Source organism: Bidens hawaiensis, unplaced genomic scaffold (genome assembly GCF_021521415.1).
Source record: "Bidens hawaiensis isolate Kalapana, Puna unplaced genomic scaffold, B.hawaiensis_p1.1 tig00040272_1, whole genome shotgun sequence".
NCBI lineage: Eukaryota > Viridiplantae > Streptophyta > Magnoliopsida > Asterales > Asteraceae > Bidens > Bidens hawaiensis.
In genome coordinates, this window is record NW_027497118.1 from 61122 (window position 1) to 77021 (window position 15900).

The window sequence follows — 15900 nt, forward strand, 5'->3', positions numbered from 1 at the left end:
ACAATGGAGAAGATTTTAGGAAATGTCTAGAAACTAAATATAAGGGGGGGGGGTATGATTACTGTTGTCAACAGAGTAAATGCATACCAGTATTTGAGGTTGCTCGATGGTTTTGGGCTTGAATTATGCTCTTTAGGGTTATAAACAAAAAACATAAAAAATAAAAAAAACTGAATTAAACTGAACATTAAATTGACAAATTTTCAAACTTTGGACTGAATTGGCAAAGATATCAAACCACAGGGACTAAAATGACCATTAACTCAAAATTAAAAGGAGAAAGACAAAAATACCCTTAAACTAACGGCATAGCTGGATGCCGTTAGACGGATGGGACGTAATTGGCTAAAATTTAAAACTATGAGGACTAAATTGACAAAATTAAAAATTTTGGATTGAAGTGGCGAAAGTAGCAAACCACAGGGACGAAAATGGCCATTAACTCTAATAAAAATGTTAACAAAAGTTTGATAGAGATGTATGACTCAATTATAAGAGACATTTCTCCCTCTCAAGTTACCATCAACCCCCAATAATAGATTAATATTAATATCCACTATATAATGATTAAAATCTTGTTTTCTATATTTAATATCTAAAAATTACAAAAAAACAAAATAAATAATAAAAAGTAGCTAGGCTCATTTTTACAATCCTAATATATGAACTAAACCTATATATTTATAAATTTATTATTCCGGAAATTAGGATGAGTAAGCAAGTGAGCAGTTTGATGAACCTTGAACTAGCAACTGAGCCGGGGTCACCGAAGACGACGAATACAGACCGGAGGTGGTCGAACCTTTTCGTGTATTGTTGCCGTTGGTCTCTTTATGGGGTTCGTTGTTTGTTGTGGACTCGTGTCTAATCTCTCTTAGTAACGCCACCACGTCTTTCATCATGGGCCGGTCTTCGGGCCGGTTACTAGTGCACAAGAGGGCTATTCCTAGAGCTTGTAACATTTCTTGTATTTGTGAGTCCGGATTGCCATGTAACTTTTGGTCTATAATGTGAACCGGGTCCTTTTTGCTTTTGAGATGATCGCGAACCCATTGGATAACGTGTTGCCCCTCGGAAAACGATTCGTCTACGGGCTTTTTCCCGGTTATTATTTCCAATAACACCACCCCGTAGCTAAAAACATCACTCTTTTCGGTAATTTTTAACATGCTTGCATACTCTACAAACAAAAATAATTATTTATACAACTAATTAAATAACAAATGTTAACACTACTAGAAAAATGAGTATCATTTACTTTACCTGGAGCCATGTAACCGTATGAGCCCGCGAATTGAGGCTTCACCGAAAACGAGGCGCTATCGTCTTCCACCAATCTTGCAAGCCCGAAATCCGCAAGACAAGCATCATTTCGATCACCTAATAATATGTTCTCCACCTTCACGTCACGGTGGAGGATTGGCGGCACGCAATCGTGGTGCAAATACGCTAACCCTTCCGCCACACCTAAAGCGATCTTGAACCGCGTTTCCCACTCGACCACCTCGATGTTACCGTCATGTAACAATATGCCTAATGTACCATTAGGCATAAAGTCATAAAGCAACAGTTTGTTTTTCCCATTAGCAGCCCAACCCAATAACCGGACGATATTTCGGTGTCGGATACGCACCAGAGTGGCGATTTCTGAAGAGAACGCGGCCGCGGAATAATTCTCGGATTGTTGGAATCTTTTCACCGCGATGGGGAACCCGGACGGAATATTTGCCCGGTACACAACCCCTGACCGGCCTTGGCCCACCACATTATCAGGTGTTAGGTATTTTGCCATGTCAGCAATTGACAAGTCAAGTTTTTGGTATAAAGTGATCTCCCAAGGTGGTCCCATTTCCACGTCAGCATCATCAATACCGCGGTCCCGGGCCCTCATTTTGCCAGCGAGTATGATGTAAACCGCAGACATCAAAAGAACACACGCGACCCCAATCAGCACCACCATCGCCACCCGCGCACCCTTGCTCCGCTGAGAACCCTCTTTCTCAGCGGAGCATTTGTTACCGGCCAAACACAGTGAAGGATTGGCCGATAACATATTAAGCGGTAGTTTAGCGAAAAATGGCGTGTTCGGCACGTTACCTTTAAAATCGTTGTGTGACACGTTAAGTGTCACAAGATTTTCAAGGTCCACTAGATTTTGCAAATCGCCCGAAAGCGAATTGTAAGAAAGATCTAGTACTCCAAGTTTATCCAATGCAGCAAACTCTGCGGGTATTTTACCCGAGAGTTTGTTGCAGCTGAGATTCAGAGCAATCTCTAGCGCTGGAATATTTCCTAGATTCGCGGGTATCTCGCCAGAGAACCTGTTGCTGCTTAGATCCAGCAACTGAAGGTTCACGCAAGAACCGATTTCCTGGGGAATTTGTCCAGAAAATCGGTTCTTCCTGAGCACGAGCTTGTTTAATGAAACAAGTGCCCCGAGAGTATGACTCAACACGCCTTCGATTTGATTTTCGGACACGTCAACTAGCTGGAGCGATACAATCTTGTTTAAACTCTCGGGTAAGCTTCCGGTGAGCGAGTTAGAATGCAAGTCTAGAAATGTCAAGTTCTGGCATCCGGATATCTCTGGTGGTATGATCCCGGTCAATCAATTCGACCCGAGATCAAGGAAATTTAAATTCTCCAGTTTTCCAATCTCGGGTGGTATCGATCCGGTTAAATGGTTATCGTTCGCACAAAACCTGATCAACGACGAGCAGTTCCCAATCTCGGGCGGTATTTGACCCGACAACTCGTTTCCCAATAGTAACAACTTGTTTAGATTCTTCAAATCGAAAAGACCCTTCGGGATCGGACCTATTAGACACAATGTAATTAGTAAATGTTAAAAACAGCATTATGTAAATATGAGTTAAGTATATAACCGCGGTTTCCACTAACCTGTTAGCGAATTCTGCGATAAATCAATCGCTTCGAGATTTTTACAAGACGATAACGAACTAGGAATCACGCCTTCTAGCCGATTCTGCCACAAGAACAACAAAGTAAGGTTGCCAAAGTTTCCGAACTCGGATGGAATAGTACCGGTGATCTGATTATTATCGAGTTCGATATGAGTCAGATTTCTGCAGTTCCCAATCTGACTCGGTATCGAACCCGAGATCTGATTCACACTCAGTTGAAGCTCTTGCAACGGATCAAGTTACCAAAAGTAACCGGAATAACTCCGGTTAACGAATTCATTGAAATGTCAATCAATTCTAGTTGTACACAGTTTCCAAGCTCAGGCGGGATAACGCCTCCTAAACTGTTCTGCCACAGTAACAGATTTTTTAAACTTTTTAAATTCCCCAAAGTACTCGGGACCGAACCCGAAAGCGAGTTTTCGTATAAATAAATGTTCTCTAACTCAGTGCATTCACCAATCTCTACGGGAATTTGACCCGAAAGCAATGACGTGTAAATCGCAAGCGTTTGAAGTTTTTTTAGATTGCCAATCGTCGAAGGAATAACCCCCGATAAGCTCGTTTCGGCGATCCCTAACATGACTAAACTCGTGCAGTTTCCGATTTCATTCGGTAATGCGCCTTTAATGTTTTTGTTTCCGCCCGCTCGGATAACTTGTAAGGATTTCAACTCACCGATAGAGCTCGGAATATTTCCTCTGAGCTGGTTATCGTAGCATGTTAACACGACCAGGCTTTAAAGGTTCCCAATTTCCAGAGGAATGGAATCTTCGAGCCTGTTCGTGTTAATATAGAGCTCTGTGAGCTTTTCAAGCTCACAGAGCTCTATCGGGATCTCCCCTGTGAGCCCGTTGTCACTTAAATCCAAATAAGTCAGGTCCTGTAAGAACCTGACTGTTTTCGGGCTCGAACCTGTAAGGTTCGTCCCCGATAACACAAGCCTTCTGAGTGTCCGTAGAGCGGTGAACTCAGAAGGCAAGGTTCCAAGTAAGTCAAGATAAGTTAAACTCAACTCTATAACATTCTTGTTGTCATCACAAGTGACACCAAACCATGCACAAGGGGTTTCATTAGTTGAGTCCCATGTGTAAAGGACATCTAAATTTGGTCCTTTTAAGGTTTGTTTCCATGATATAAGAGCTTCACCTTGTGGGTTAAGTGAGAAATATGAAGGAATAATAATTACAAGAAAGAAGAGTAGAAAAAATGAGAAGTTAAGTTGAAAACTTGACATTACAAAAATAATGTTAATAAGTTGTGGATTTTAATGAGAAGGAAGAGGATGAGGATCAGGATGAGGATGAGGATGAGGATGAGGATGAGCATGAGCCTAGGGAGGAACAACAAACAATATGGGAGAAAAACAGAAGAAACCAAATCATTTGTGTGTGTGGAGCCATCACCACTTTGGTGGGATGGTAAAGGCTTTGACCTTTGGGTGAGAGGTCCAGGGTTCAATTCTTGGCATTGACGGTATAATGTAAATAGTAGGAGGAAAGCTTGAACATTCAAAAAAAATAAAAAAAATTTGTGTGTGTGGAGTTGGAGTTTGTGTGTTGTGTTTGTGTTTGTGTTAGTGGGGTGGTTTTTTAATGTTATTAATATTATTATTATATATTTATATGTGATGAAAAGGAGGTTATAGTGAGAGATGGAGACCCAGAATCTACGGATCAAAAGACAGCTAGACCATCATGTTTGAGGGGGGTTACCTTACCTTACTAATTAAGTGTGTTTTATGTTACATAGGATTTGTTTATATAGTTATTTTTTATGTGTGTTTATACATAAGCAAGCACGTCATGTAAGTATCTGTTTTTTTAGACTATGCGTAGTGGGCTACAATATTGGGCGATAAGGGGTGACTTTTGGCTCGAACACCACCGCCTAAACGATATTCACGTGAATTTTTTTTAAGGGGGGGTCTAGTATTTGTTGCCTGCAATGTTTGTTGTTTTATAATAATTATAATAGGTTGTGTGTCTGTAATATAAATACATATATATGGTTACAACACCATGACACTCCCGAAACAAAAACTCACATTTTGTTGAGTGAGCGTCACATGACGCAAGTCGTCTCATTTTTTAGCATCTCCATTAAACATAACTTTACATCAAAAATACTATAGAGTAATAAAAATACTAGGGGGGTTTGAGCCATTCGAAGCGGAATATTACACAATAACACAAACACCAGTGACTATTACATAGGTTTAATGAAAATTTATAAAAAAGAAAAGTAAACATAAAATCGTATAAAATAAAACAATTAGAATTTAGTTAAATATGAGATGCCATGTCCATATATCAGAGTGTGCACATGAAGCGTGAATCAGACTTGAGACCCGAGAATTAGGTAGTCAAATTTATAAAAAAAAAACCGCTTCTTAAACTCTTAAAATTTAATGTAGAAAGACAATTTCCTACTCCTCAAATGTATGAGAATACAATAAAGATCTATAACACTATTTTTACAATTTACAAAGAATAAAGTTGTGTGAAATAAATAATGTAAAAGAATTTTACTATTTTAATGATGTTGATGTAGGTGAGGATAATTATAAAAAGTATACAAAAGGGTTATTCAAGCATTGACTGATTGTATAGTACAAGTTCCAAATGCATGAAAGGCAAAGGGCCTACACACTTGTTTTTAAAAAAGGAGGTTCAGAGAGATCTGGGTGAGTATACAATGAAACAGTGAATGGGTGTTTTATAGGACATGACTTTTAAGAGCATCACATGTGAGGCCTTTTTATGTTTACATACCCTTTAAACACGTACAATCTTCTTTTAACTTTTTTTGAAAATAGATACATCTTGAACCTTTGATTCTTGGGGCCAAAATCAAGCATAAAAATGTTAGTGATACCTTAAAACCTTTGATGAAATAATAACACGTGTTAAATCAAACGTAACGTTTGAACATTTTGTGATTGAGAAATAAAGAAGGTGTCTTTCGGAAAGGTGATCGATAGTTGGTCTTTCGGGTGTATTGTCATGATTCAATTGCGATAGATACAAAAGGGTGGAGTTTATCTTTATTGTTAGATTCGGCAATAAGAAATGGAGGTTACCCTTATTGCTAAATTTGGCAAAAAAGAATCGGACACGTCTAGGGATCTTGGTCAAATGAGCAGTTCTAAGGCTACTAGGGGCATAACCAAAAAAATGAATGAAACCATAATTTACAACCAATCACATGGAGACTATTGGACTTATTTCCTGTCCTCGAGTCTCTTAAGGCGGGTTGGACCGATCTCAAGTAATAGGGCAGTTCATGTTAGGCCGGTTTCAAGTTATGGAATTGGGTTAATTAATTAAATCAAATGGTTATGAGTTTTTAATTGGTTTTAGATTTATATTTTTCTAGTTATAAGACTAAGAGTTATTCGATCGAAATATATTATTTACGTTTCGATGAGTTATATCAATTTGTTCTTAAGAGATAACTCAAAACTACCCAAACGAACCTAAATTGACAAGGGTAGTGTTCCGAAACTAGAAACCAAATCACCAAACTGAATTGTTAGGGTGATGTTGCCGAGAACCCAAATAAAACTGAATGTGGTGCCCGAAGGTGCCCCGAGTACCATAAACTTTATACCATTGCTTAAAGGATGCATTTGATCATCAATATTTTTTATGCTCGCTTAAAAATACTTAACTAATAAATGGCTAAATTTACTCGAGTTTCATATGTAATCTAAATTTAGAGGTGTAAAAATCGTATTTAATAACTTGAAGGATGCAATGTTGACTAAATTTAAAAATAGGATAACATGCTCGATAAGAAAAGAGTTCTAATATCATAATTGTTTCTTTGTAGAAACGCCCATAAATTATTAATCACTAATAAACTTTTTAAAATTTTAGGAGGAAATATGTTTGCATGGTGATTAACATGTGAAAACATTTAAATGAATTTTAATGTATTAGTTTTTCTTTAAATTTCTTTATATTATATATCAATAATGTGACTTATTTTAATACATAGATAGAGGCATAGCCAAGACCCATCCACTAAGAAATAATCGACCTAATATATGATAAATTCATTGTATACGACATATTCAAACCACTTACTCATTCACGTTTATAATCACATTATGTTTTTTTGTTTTTTCTATTCAAACTATATTCCATATTATTATATTACAATTTTATTGAGTTAACCAAACAAATGTACCAAAAAAATAACATATATAAACACATGAGTGTAGAGACAGTTCATTTCATAATCAAGAATATATTAAGAAACAAGAGCCATTAAAAATATGTTCAATAGATGCTTTTCAATTGCTAAATATGATATACATATTAGACTCATAAAAATGCTAAAAATCTTAAACATTTACATTTCGCTGATAAAGTTGAGGGGTAAACCGGGCTACCCCTAAACATTACCTAAATCCGCCCCTGGCCTTACCCAATTATGACTCAAACACTTTTAAACTTATCTTAATAACTCGCTAATATAATGACTTTAAACAACTAGATAAACTTAGATAACCGACTCAAACTCATACACCTCATAATTTTATCAAGATTTACCCTTTATACACGGTTCGGTGTTATATAGTTATGTCGTGTGGGTGAATGTATATCAAAATGTTTCAAACGAGTTAAGGAAACCCCCTTATGTTTCCATGTATCTATAATATATATAAACGAGAACATAAAAATCCTACGTGTCGTGATGTGGTCGCTCCCCCTTTTTTTGGAGTCACCAGATTTGCTTGATTTTTAAATGGAGGCTTCTCATGCATTTGACCCGAATTCATGGGTATGGGTCTTACCAAACCCAGATATTCCTTAAACGGGTTATAACATCTCATTAAATTAAAAATTATTCTCACCAAATTATTGATGTAAAAATCATATAAAATAATATCTTATTTATTTTAAAAAGGATATATATATATATATATATATATATATATATATTATTTAAACTAAAAAACCTATTTTATAGTAAAAAAAATAAACGGGTCTTGAGTCTCATCAAACCATAAGTATATTATTAACTTTCATAAATATTATTTATAATTAAAAAAACAACTTTATAGTAAAAAAAATAAACGGGTCTTGGGTCTCATCAAAACCATATAACTTTTAAACCGGGTTATAACATCTCATTTATTTGTGAAATAATTTATCATCAAGCCATAAGTATATTATTAACTTTCGTACAATAAAAAAAATATAAATTCGAAAAATAAATAAAAATTAGAACAAACAACATAAAACAACTCCATAGAAAATCTTTAGATCAATGGTTTATTAGCACAATAGTGGGATAATTAGAAACCACTTTGTTGGTGAGGTAAAGGTTGGTGTCCACATAGGTGTTAATAACAGATAAAACAAACATCACAACCACTGGTCTAATCACCATGAAGGTAGAGGTGAACGGTGGAAGAAGGAACCTGGCGGCGGCTGCAAATTAGTTATGACCCGTGTAAGAGTTAAGTTACGACCCGTGTAAGAGTTATTTGGGTCGAACCGGGTTAAATCGATGAGAGGCCACCATTTAAAATTCAAGCAAATCTTGCTTGATTTTTAAATGGAGGCTTCTCATGCATTTGACTCGAATTCATGGGTATGGGTCTTACCAAACTCAGATATTTCTTAAACGGGTTATAACATCTCATTAAATTAAAAATTATTCTCACCAATATAATAAAAATTAATATATGATTTATTTTAAAAAAGATATATATATATATTATTTAAATTAAAAAAACAATTTGATATTAAAAAAAATTAACAGGTCTTGGGTCTCATCAAACCATACGTATATTATTAACTTTCATAAATATTATTTATAATTAAAAAACCAATTTTATAGTAAAAAATATAAACGGGTCTTGGGTTTCATCAAAACCATATAGCTTTTAAACCAGGTTATAACATCTCATTTATTTATGAAACAATTTATCATCAAACCATAAGTATATTATTAACTTTCATACAATAAAAAAAATACAAATTCAAAAAATAAATAAATATTAGAACAAACAATATAAAACAACCCTCGTAATACATAATATATATAAACGAAAATATAAAAATCCTATGTGTCGTGATGTGATCGCTCCCCATTTTTTTAAAGTCACTAGATTTTCTTGATTTTTAAATGGAGGCTTCTTATGCATTTGACCCGAATTCATGGGTATGGGTCTAATCAAACCCGTATATTTCTTAAACAGGTTATAACATCTTATTAAATTAAGGAATAATAGGAATATTGGATTTTAATAATCCCTATTAAATAGTGTTGGCCGATAATAATCCATATTCGTTTTATCGCCACTAGCGGTCCCAAATTCAAAAAAGTTGGCCCCCAATGGTCCCCCGTTAAAAATGACTTAGCGGCGTTATAGGTTTTTCTGAATTTCAGACCAATGTTTTAGGGCTTTTGATCGTTAGGAGGATACAAGTCGATTGGTGTAAAACTTAGTTTGAAATTGTGCTTCAAAATGACGAAACAATGCTTCAATTCGGGTGTTTAAACTTACAATTAACCAAAATTAAGTCGTTTGGATCATTGTTTCGAGCTAAGTTTTACACCAATCGACTCGTATCCTCCTAACGATCAAAAGCTCTAAAACATTGGTTTGAAATTCAAAAAAAGCTATAACGCCGTTAAGTCATTTTTAACGGGGGACCATTGGGGGCCAACTTTTTTGAATTTGGGACCGCTATTGACAATTGTCACACCCCGACCAAAGGCGGAACATGCTGGGGTGCAACGTGATTGGACAAATACACAAGACACTATTTAAAGTGACAATATTTATTCAACTCATTTTATTTCAACAAATCAATAACAACACATCTCGTTCATATAAATAAATAGCATTCATATTGTTCGTTTTACTAATACCCTAATAGTCTTGGTAACGTTTTCCGTCAAGCACTCGAGTCAACAAAAGTCAAACCTGTAACATTTCATAAAATAAAGTTTGTCAACACAAAGGTTGGTGAGCAATTCATAAGTTTGAGCATATAAGTGTATAGTATGAATATCCACAAAACTTGTATACAAAACAATAAATAAGAGCTATAAACTGGAATAAATAGTTATCGCTAAACAAGTTAGCGACACCTAGCTATTGGCAATTAGTGTAGGATTTTATGACAGTTGCTAATAAGCTTACATTAGCACCACCTAGCTACAAGGGGATGCCGAGTAGTCTAGGATTTATAGTTATCGTTAATAGCATACGTTAACGACACCTTGCCATTGCCAAATGGTATAGGATTTATAGTTTCACCATCCAAAAGCTGTAAACACATAGTCAAATAAGCATACAACACCAAATCGAGCAATTATTCAAGTAAGGTATACAATCACGTTTGTGGGTTTAAGATGCAAGTAATTAAAGCATTTAGTTTGATAAGTATGAAATGTCACCCCAAAACGAAAGATGGAAAAAGGGGGTATGAAAGTACTCACCTCGATTGATGAACCGAGAAATAAATAGATAAATAAATGAAGCTCGAATGGTAAACGAACAGATCCAACTTGAAACGATAAACACCGTAGCTAAAATAAATAATGTAATATATATTAATGAACTTGAAACCATAATGAAACTATATTGGAAACATTGGACGAGAAGGTTCGGTTGTAAATCGGATTACCGGTTAATTTGTTAATGATTAAGGACTCGTACTTAATTGATAATTTAAAATAAAATATTATTATTTTATTGGACTTTTAAATAACTAAAACAATATCAAAATAGAAAAAGACGTGCTTAATTTAAGAGTTCGGGTTTTATAAAAAATGAATTGGTAATAAAGTTTGTAAAAGTATTATTAATGAAGATGATAGTAATGATAGTAATAATTCAAAAAAAGATAGGTTGTATATTTATATATAGATATAAGATAAATATAATAGTAATAATAACAATAATTATTATTAATAATACTAATATAGTATAATACTAATAATAATAGTAATAGAATAAAGATCTTAGTATTAATTAAAATATCATTGATAAAAAAAATGATAATAATAATAATAAATTATATTGATAGTAAATTATGATACCATACGCGATGTTGGTTTGATTTCTAAACGAGTTCGCAAAATAACTATACTAATGTTATTGATAGTAAGTAATGATAAAATATGGTTTTAATAGATAATAATAATTGTTTTGTTAAATGATAATAATAACAATAATAATAGTGATAATAATAATAGTAAATATTATCTTGTTAATAATAAAAATAATAATATTAATATTAATAATAATAATAATAAATATTATCTTGTTAATAATAATAATAATCTTTATGTATTTATGTTAATACTAAATAGAAATAATAAATTTATTAAGTATATAAAAAAAACCAAAACCGATCTAGGATGACACCCGAACCCGAGACCTCTCGTTCAACAACTTATGCACTAACCAACCGAAACAAAATATCAATTGTTAACTTAAACCCATAAGAAAATAACATATCCATTTCCCGGGTGTTCGTCTTTTACCCAAAATCAAACCAACTCGTTTCCAAAAATTATAACCGATAAATAAAACCGATTACGAACAATCTAAATCTAAAATTCGATATATGAAATTTAATAATACCAACACCCAAATTTTATACCTTTTTCGTGTTCACGAGTCGTGGCTCGATACCGGGAATGAACCCGAGCTAAACCTGCCGGAGACGAGGACTACGACAAGTGAGAGAGAGAGAGAGAAACGGAGGGAGAGAAACAGAGAGAGAGAGAGAAACGACGCGAGGGAGAGAGAGAGAGATAGAGAGATAGAGAGACAGTGAGAGAGAGAGAGACACGGCGGAGCGGCGGTGGCCGTTTTCCCGGTCTTCGAAGAAGCCGAAGGGGAGAAAGAGAGAGGCGCAGAGAGAGAAGAGAGGGAGTGCAGCGAGGAGGAGAGAGTACGCGCACCGGTGGCCGGTTTCCGGTCACCGGAAAAACGATCCGAGGGAAAAGAGGGTGGCCGGAGGTGATGGTGTCGCCGGAGAAGGTGTTACGGGCTGCGGTGGAGGTGGTGGTTTAGTGGTGGTGCGTCCGGAGGTGGTCTTGCCGGAAAATCGGGCTCGCCGGAGCCGATTCCGGTCGCCGGAATTGTGAGAGAGAAAGGAAGTGGCGGCTAGTGTTAATATGTTTAGGTTTAGGTTATATTTTTCCTTTTTATATGCAATACATATTTTCAAAACTGGCCCCTCAAGTTTCAATCGTTGTTTAATATGAGTTTAAATGTTCTAAAAGCTTATGACAACTTAACGAAAATTATTTTGAACCCTCTTATGTTTTTCTTAACGACATTATAATATGACCAATATCGATTTATTGCTGATCGAGGTATATAATAATATTATTTGATAAATAAATAAAAAAACAAAAGATGTTGAGTCGGGTTTGTATAATAAAGGTTTGCAACATGAATACAAATCGATATCCGAATTTGACGAATGTCACAGCAATAAAATGAATGAGGATTATTATCGGCCAATATCATTTCATATGGATTATTAAAATCCAATATTCCTTAAATAAAAAACTAATCTCACCAAATATTTGATATAAAAATCCTAAAAAGTATGGATATACTAAGAGTTAATATATGATTTATTTAAAAAATATATATATATATATATATATTATTTATAATTAAAAAACCAATTTTATAGTAAAAAATATTAACAGGTCTTGGGTCTCATCAAACTCATATAGATTTTAAACCGGGTTATAACATCTCATTTATTTGTGAAACAATTTATCATCAAATCATATATATATTATTAACTTTCATACAATAAAAAAATAAAAATTCAAAAAATAAATAAATATTATAAACAAATAATATAAAACAACCCATGTAAATAAACAAAACATTTAAAAATTCTATGGTTGTTTCTTACATTTACTCAAACCATCATATTGTTTTATTTGTAAATGAAGATTTCTCATGCATTTTACCCGAATTCACGGTATGGGTCTCACCATACCCAGATAACCTTAAACGGGTTATAACATCTCACTATTCTAAAAATAAATCTCATCAAGTAATTGATATGCAAATCTTATAAAATAGGGATACTAAATATTAATATTCAATTTTTTAAGAAAAATTTATACTATTTATAATAAGAAACAATTTTATAGTAAAAAAAACAAGCGGGTCATGAGTCTCACCAAACCCATAGTTTTTAAACGGATTATAACATGTTAGTTATTTGTGAAACTATTTCATCTTCAAACCCTAAGTATATTATTAACTTTTTTTATAACAAATAAAATTAAAATGCAAAAAAATATGAATATTAGACACGAAAAAGAAACACAACCCCCTTAATACGGGGGATAAAAACTGGTGCATATATAGTTTGAGAAATTATTAATTATCCTCTATTTCTTATAAATAGTTTGGGAAAATAAAAATTACCATGATATATGACATAATTCGTTTAATTAGTTCACGTGACTCATCTTTTAGATAATTTAAACAAATGTCAAGTCTTCCAACCATCATAAGTTATATTTAATAAGTTTAAAACTATAATAACATATGTAAAACTTAAAATATGGAATATTTAAACATATATAGTTAATTAATTTAAACCTTAGCTACTAAAACTAATGTAGCTAAGTTAGCAGAAGTTACAAACCCTGCCACATTGGATCTCGATCTACATCTACATCTAGAGGCAGTTAAAAACCAAACACACTTTTATATGTTTTTTATGCGACCAGATCTGCTAATCCACTTGAAAGTTCATGTAATCAGACAAAAGCTACTTACAATGTCAGCCCCATTCAACAAAATCATAACTATGTTTACATCTCATTGTAATTTCATATAACTTTTATTCACACTTCTCTAAAAAATACATTGGTTTTTATCAATCTCAACTATTGTCTTTTAATTATTATTGTTCCCAACTAATGAATTGATTGCTGACGGTCTCAACTTTTAATGTATTTGTTCATAACGGTTTGCGACTAACAGAATCCTAACGTTGTTGGTTACAGGTCGCCTGAAAAACGTTTTTAGCCGGAAAAGTCACTTTTTTTTTGCTAGAAAACACCACTTGGACATCGCCACCACCACCAATTGACTCACCGTCAACCAACCAACCACCACTTGAGCACCATCAACCGATTCCGATGATGGTTCTGTCGACCTTGCTAATTGGGCTTTAACTAGAAAAAAGTTTCTACGGGTCCGTTACAAAGTTACCAAGATGTTTGGGAAGAAAATGTTGAGTTTTCGGGCAACATGTGAGTTTTCCGGCAAAAAAACGTTTTCCCGACGACCTGCAACTAATGGTGTTAGGATTCTGTTAGTCGCGGACCATCAGGAACAAATAACTTAAAGTTGGGACCGTCAACAGCCAGTTCGTTAGTTGGACTGGCGGTAACCAAAAAACGATTATTGAGATTAATAAAAACCAATATTCCTTAAATTTATGTTTGAAAGTGTGAAATATGAAACACTTATATTTTCTTTAAATTTTATGGAATATGTTTTACTTCATTATCTAATAGTTTTCTGTAATTTAAAAGATAATGAGGAATTTACGTAGGACTTTTGTAAATGCTCATGTGATGTTTGTATATCTATAAAGGGTCCTATAAAGCTACATGTAAATAGATAGTACAGTTTTATGTCACATACTCACATGCATCTAACTATACATTGTATCGAGTAAGGTGTAGTACCGTACCGAACCAATACCGACCAAATACAATTGGCGCTAGTGCCGGTATTCATTTTCAATGTTTTTGTTTCCGACACCATTTCACGGTATTGGTACCAACCAGTACATAACCTAGGTATATAATTGGTATAGTATTCGGTTTACACTTTCATTCGCTTGCGGTATCGGTATACTTCGGTATTATAATATTGGTACAAATCTCATCCCAGGTTACTTTCGATTATGGGAATAATTGGATTGATATTCAATTAAAAACCATTTCTTTTGTAAACATAATAATTTTAAAACATCTTATTCTTGTGACTTGGATAAAAAAAGCATTGTAAATTTTCACATCAACAATCACTTCTGGATCAAGATCTATACTTTTATTGGACTATTTAAATTAGCTCAAGATTCTTTTTTTTTTTAACCTTTTCAAAATTGTTTTCATATTATTAATTAAATAAATATTGATTATAAAATATAGGAAAAAGGTAAGGAAGGAGATCACGTGATGTCGCGTGACAAGAGGGTGTGTGGAGAATATGATTTGTATATATTTTGGCATTATACTTGATGTTATGGAGTATGGGTGTTATTTTACTTAAATTAGGTTACAAGTGTGCCCGTTTTTGGGAATCTTAGCACGAGATAGGATTAGAGGGTGTCACATGATCATACATCATACATATTACATATATATATAATATAATATCATGTGTGTAGCCTAGTCCTTTGGAGATTTGGAAAATTCTTTCTATGCTTAATTCTAATAAATTTTAGATTTGGTAAGACTTTGTCGAAATATCGAATATTATAGTCCAGAAAATGTGTACGAAATGCTCAAATGCTAGACATTTAACATATATTTACATATTAAACCTAGCTAATTATTGGCTGGCAAGAAATTAGGTGATGTTTCATGTTCAACAACTTATGGATTGTTTGGTAGTATTTTAATAATTCATTAAGAGACTGCATCTGAATTAGTCAATTTCAAAGTGTGTTTGGTTCACTGAAAGAAAACATCTGAATCAGTCATGATGTCTCTAAATAGGTCATACGTACGTATAAGCATGCTGAAATAAAGCCTCTAAATCGGTAACCCAAACAATCACTAATTAAGCATACATCACATGTATGTACATGAGAATAATGATTTCTCTCTCTCTCTCTCTCTCTCTCTCTTTGTGTTATCCTTTATGTGAAATCAAAATTAAGTATGGATTGGATTAAGGACATTAATATTATAAAAACAAGATTACACCAAATAATAG

At 33.8% G+C, this 15900-nt stretch overlaps 1 pseudogene across 1 annotated transcript; it reads right to left on the reverse strand.

Annotated features, from left to right (window-relative positions):
• Positions 1 to 561: 561 nt before the first annotated feature.
• On the reverse strand, positions 562 to 4161 carry LOC143592012 (uncharacterized; annotated as a pseudogene). Its single transcript, XR_013145832.1, has 3 exons — positions 2902 to 4161; positions 1264 to 2817; positions 562 to 1180 (listed from the first exon to the last, which is right to left on the reverse strand). The product of XR_013145832.1 is annotated as an uncharacterized LOC143592012 (transcript).
• Between the last annotated feature and the right edge of the window lie 11739 nt (positions 4162 to 15900).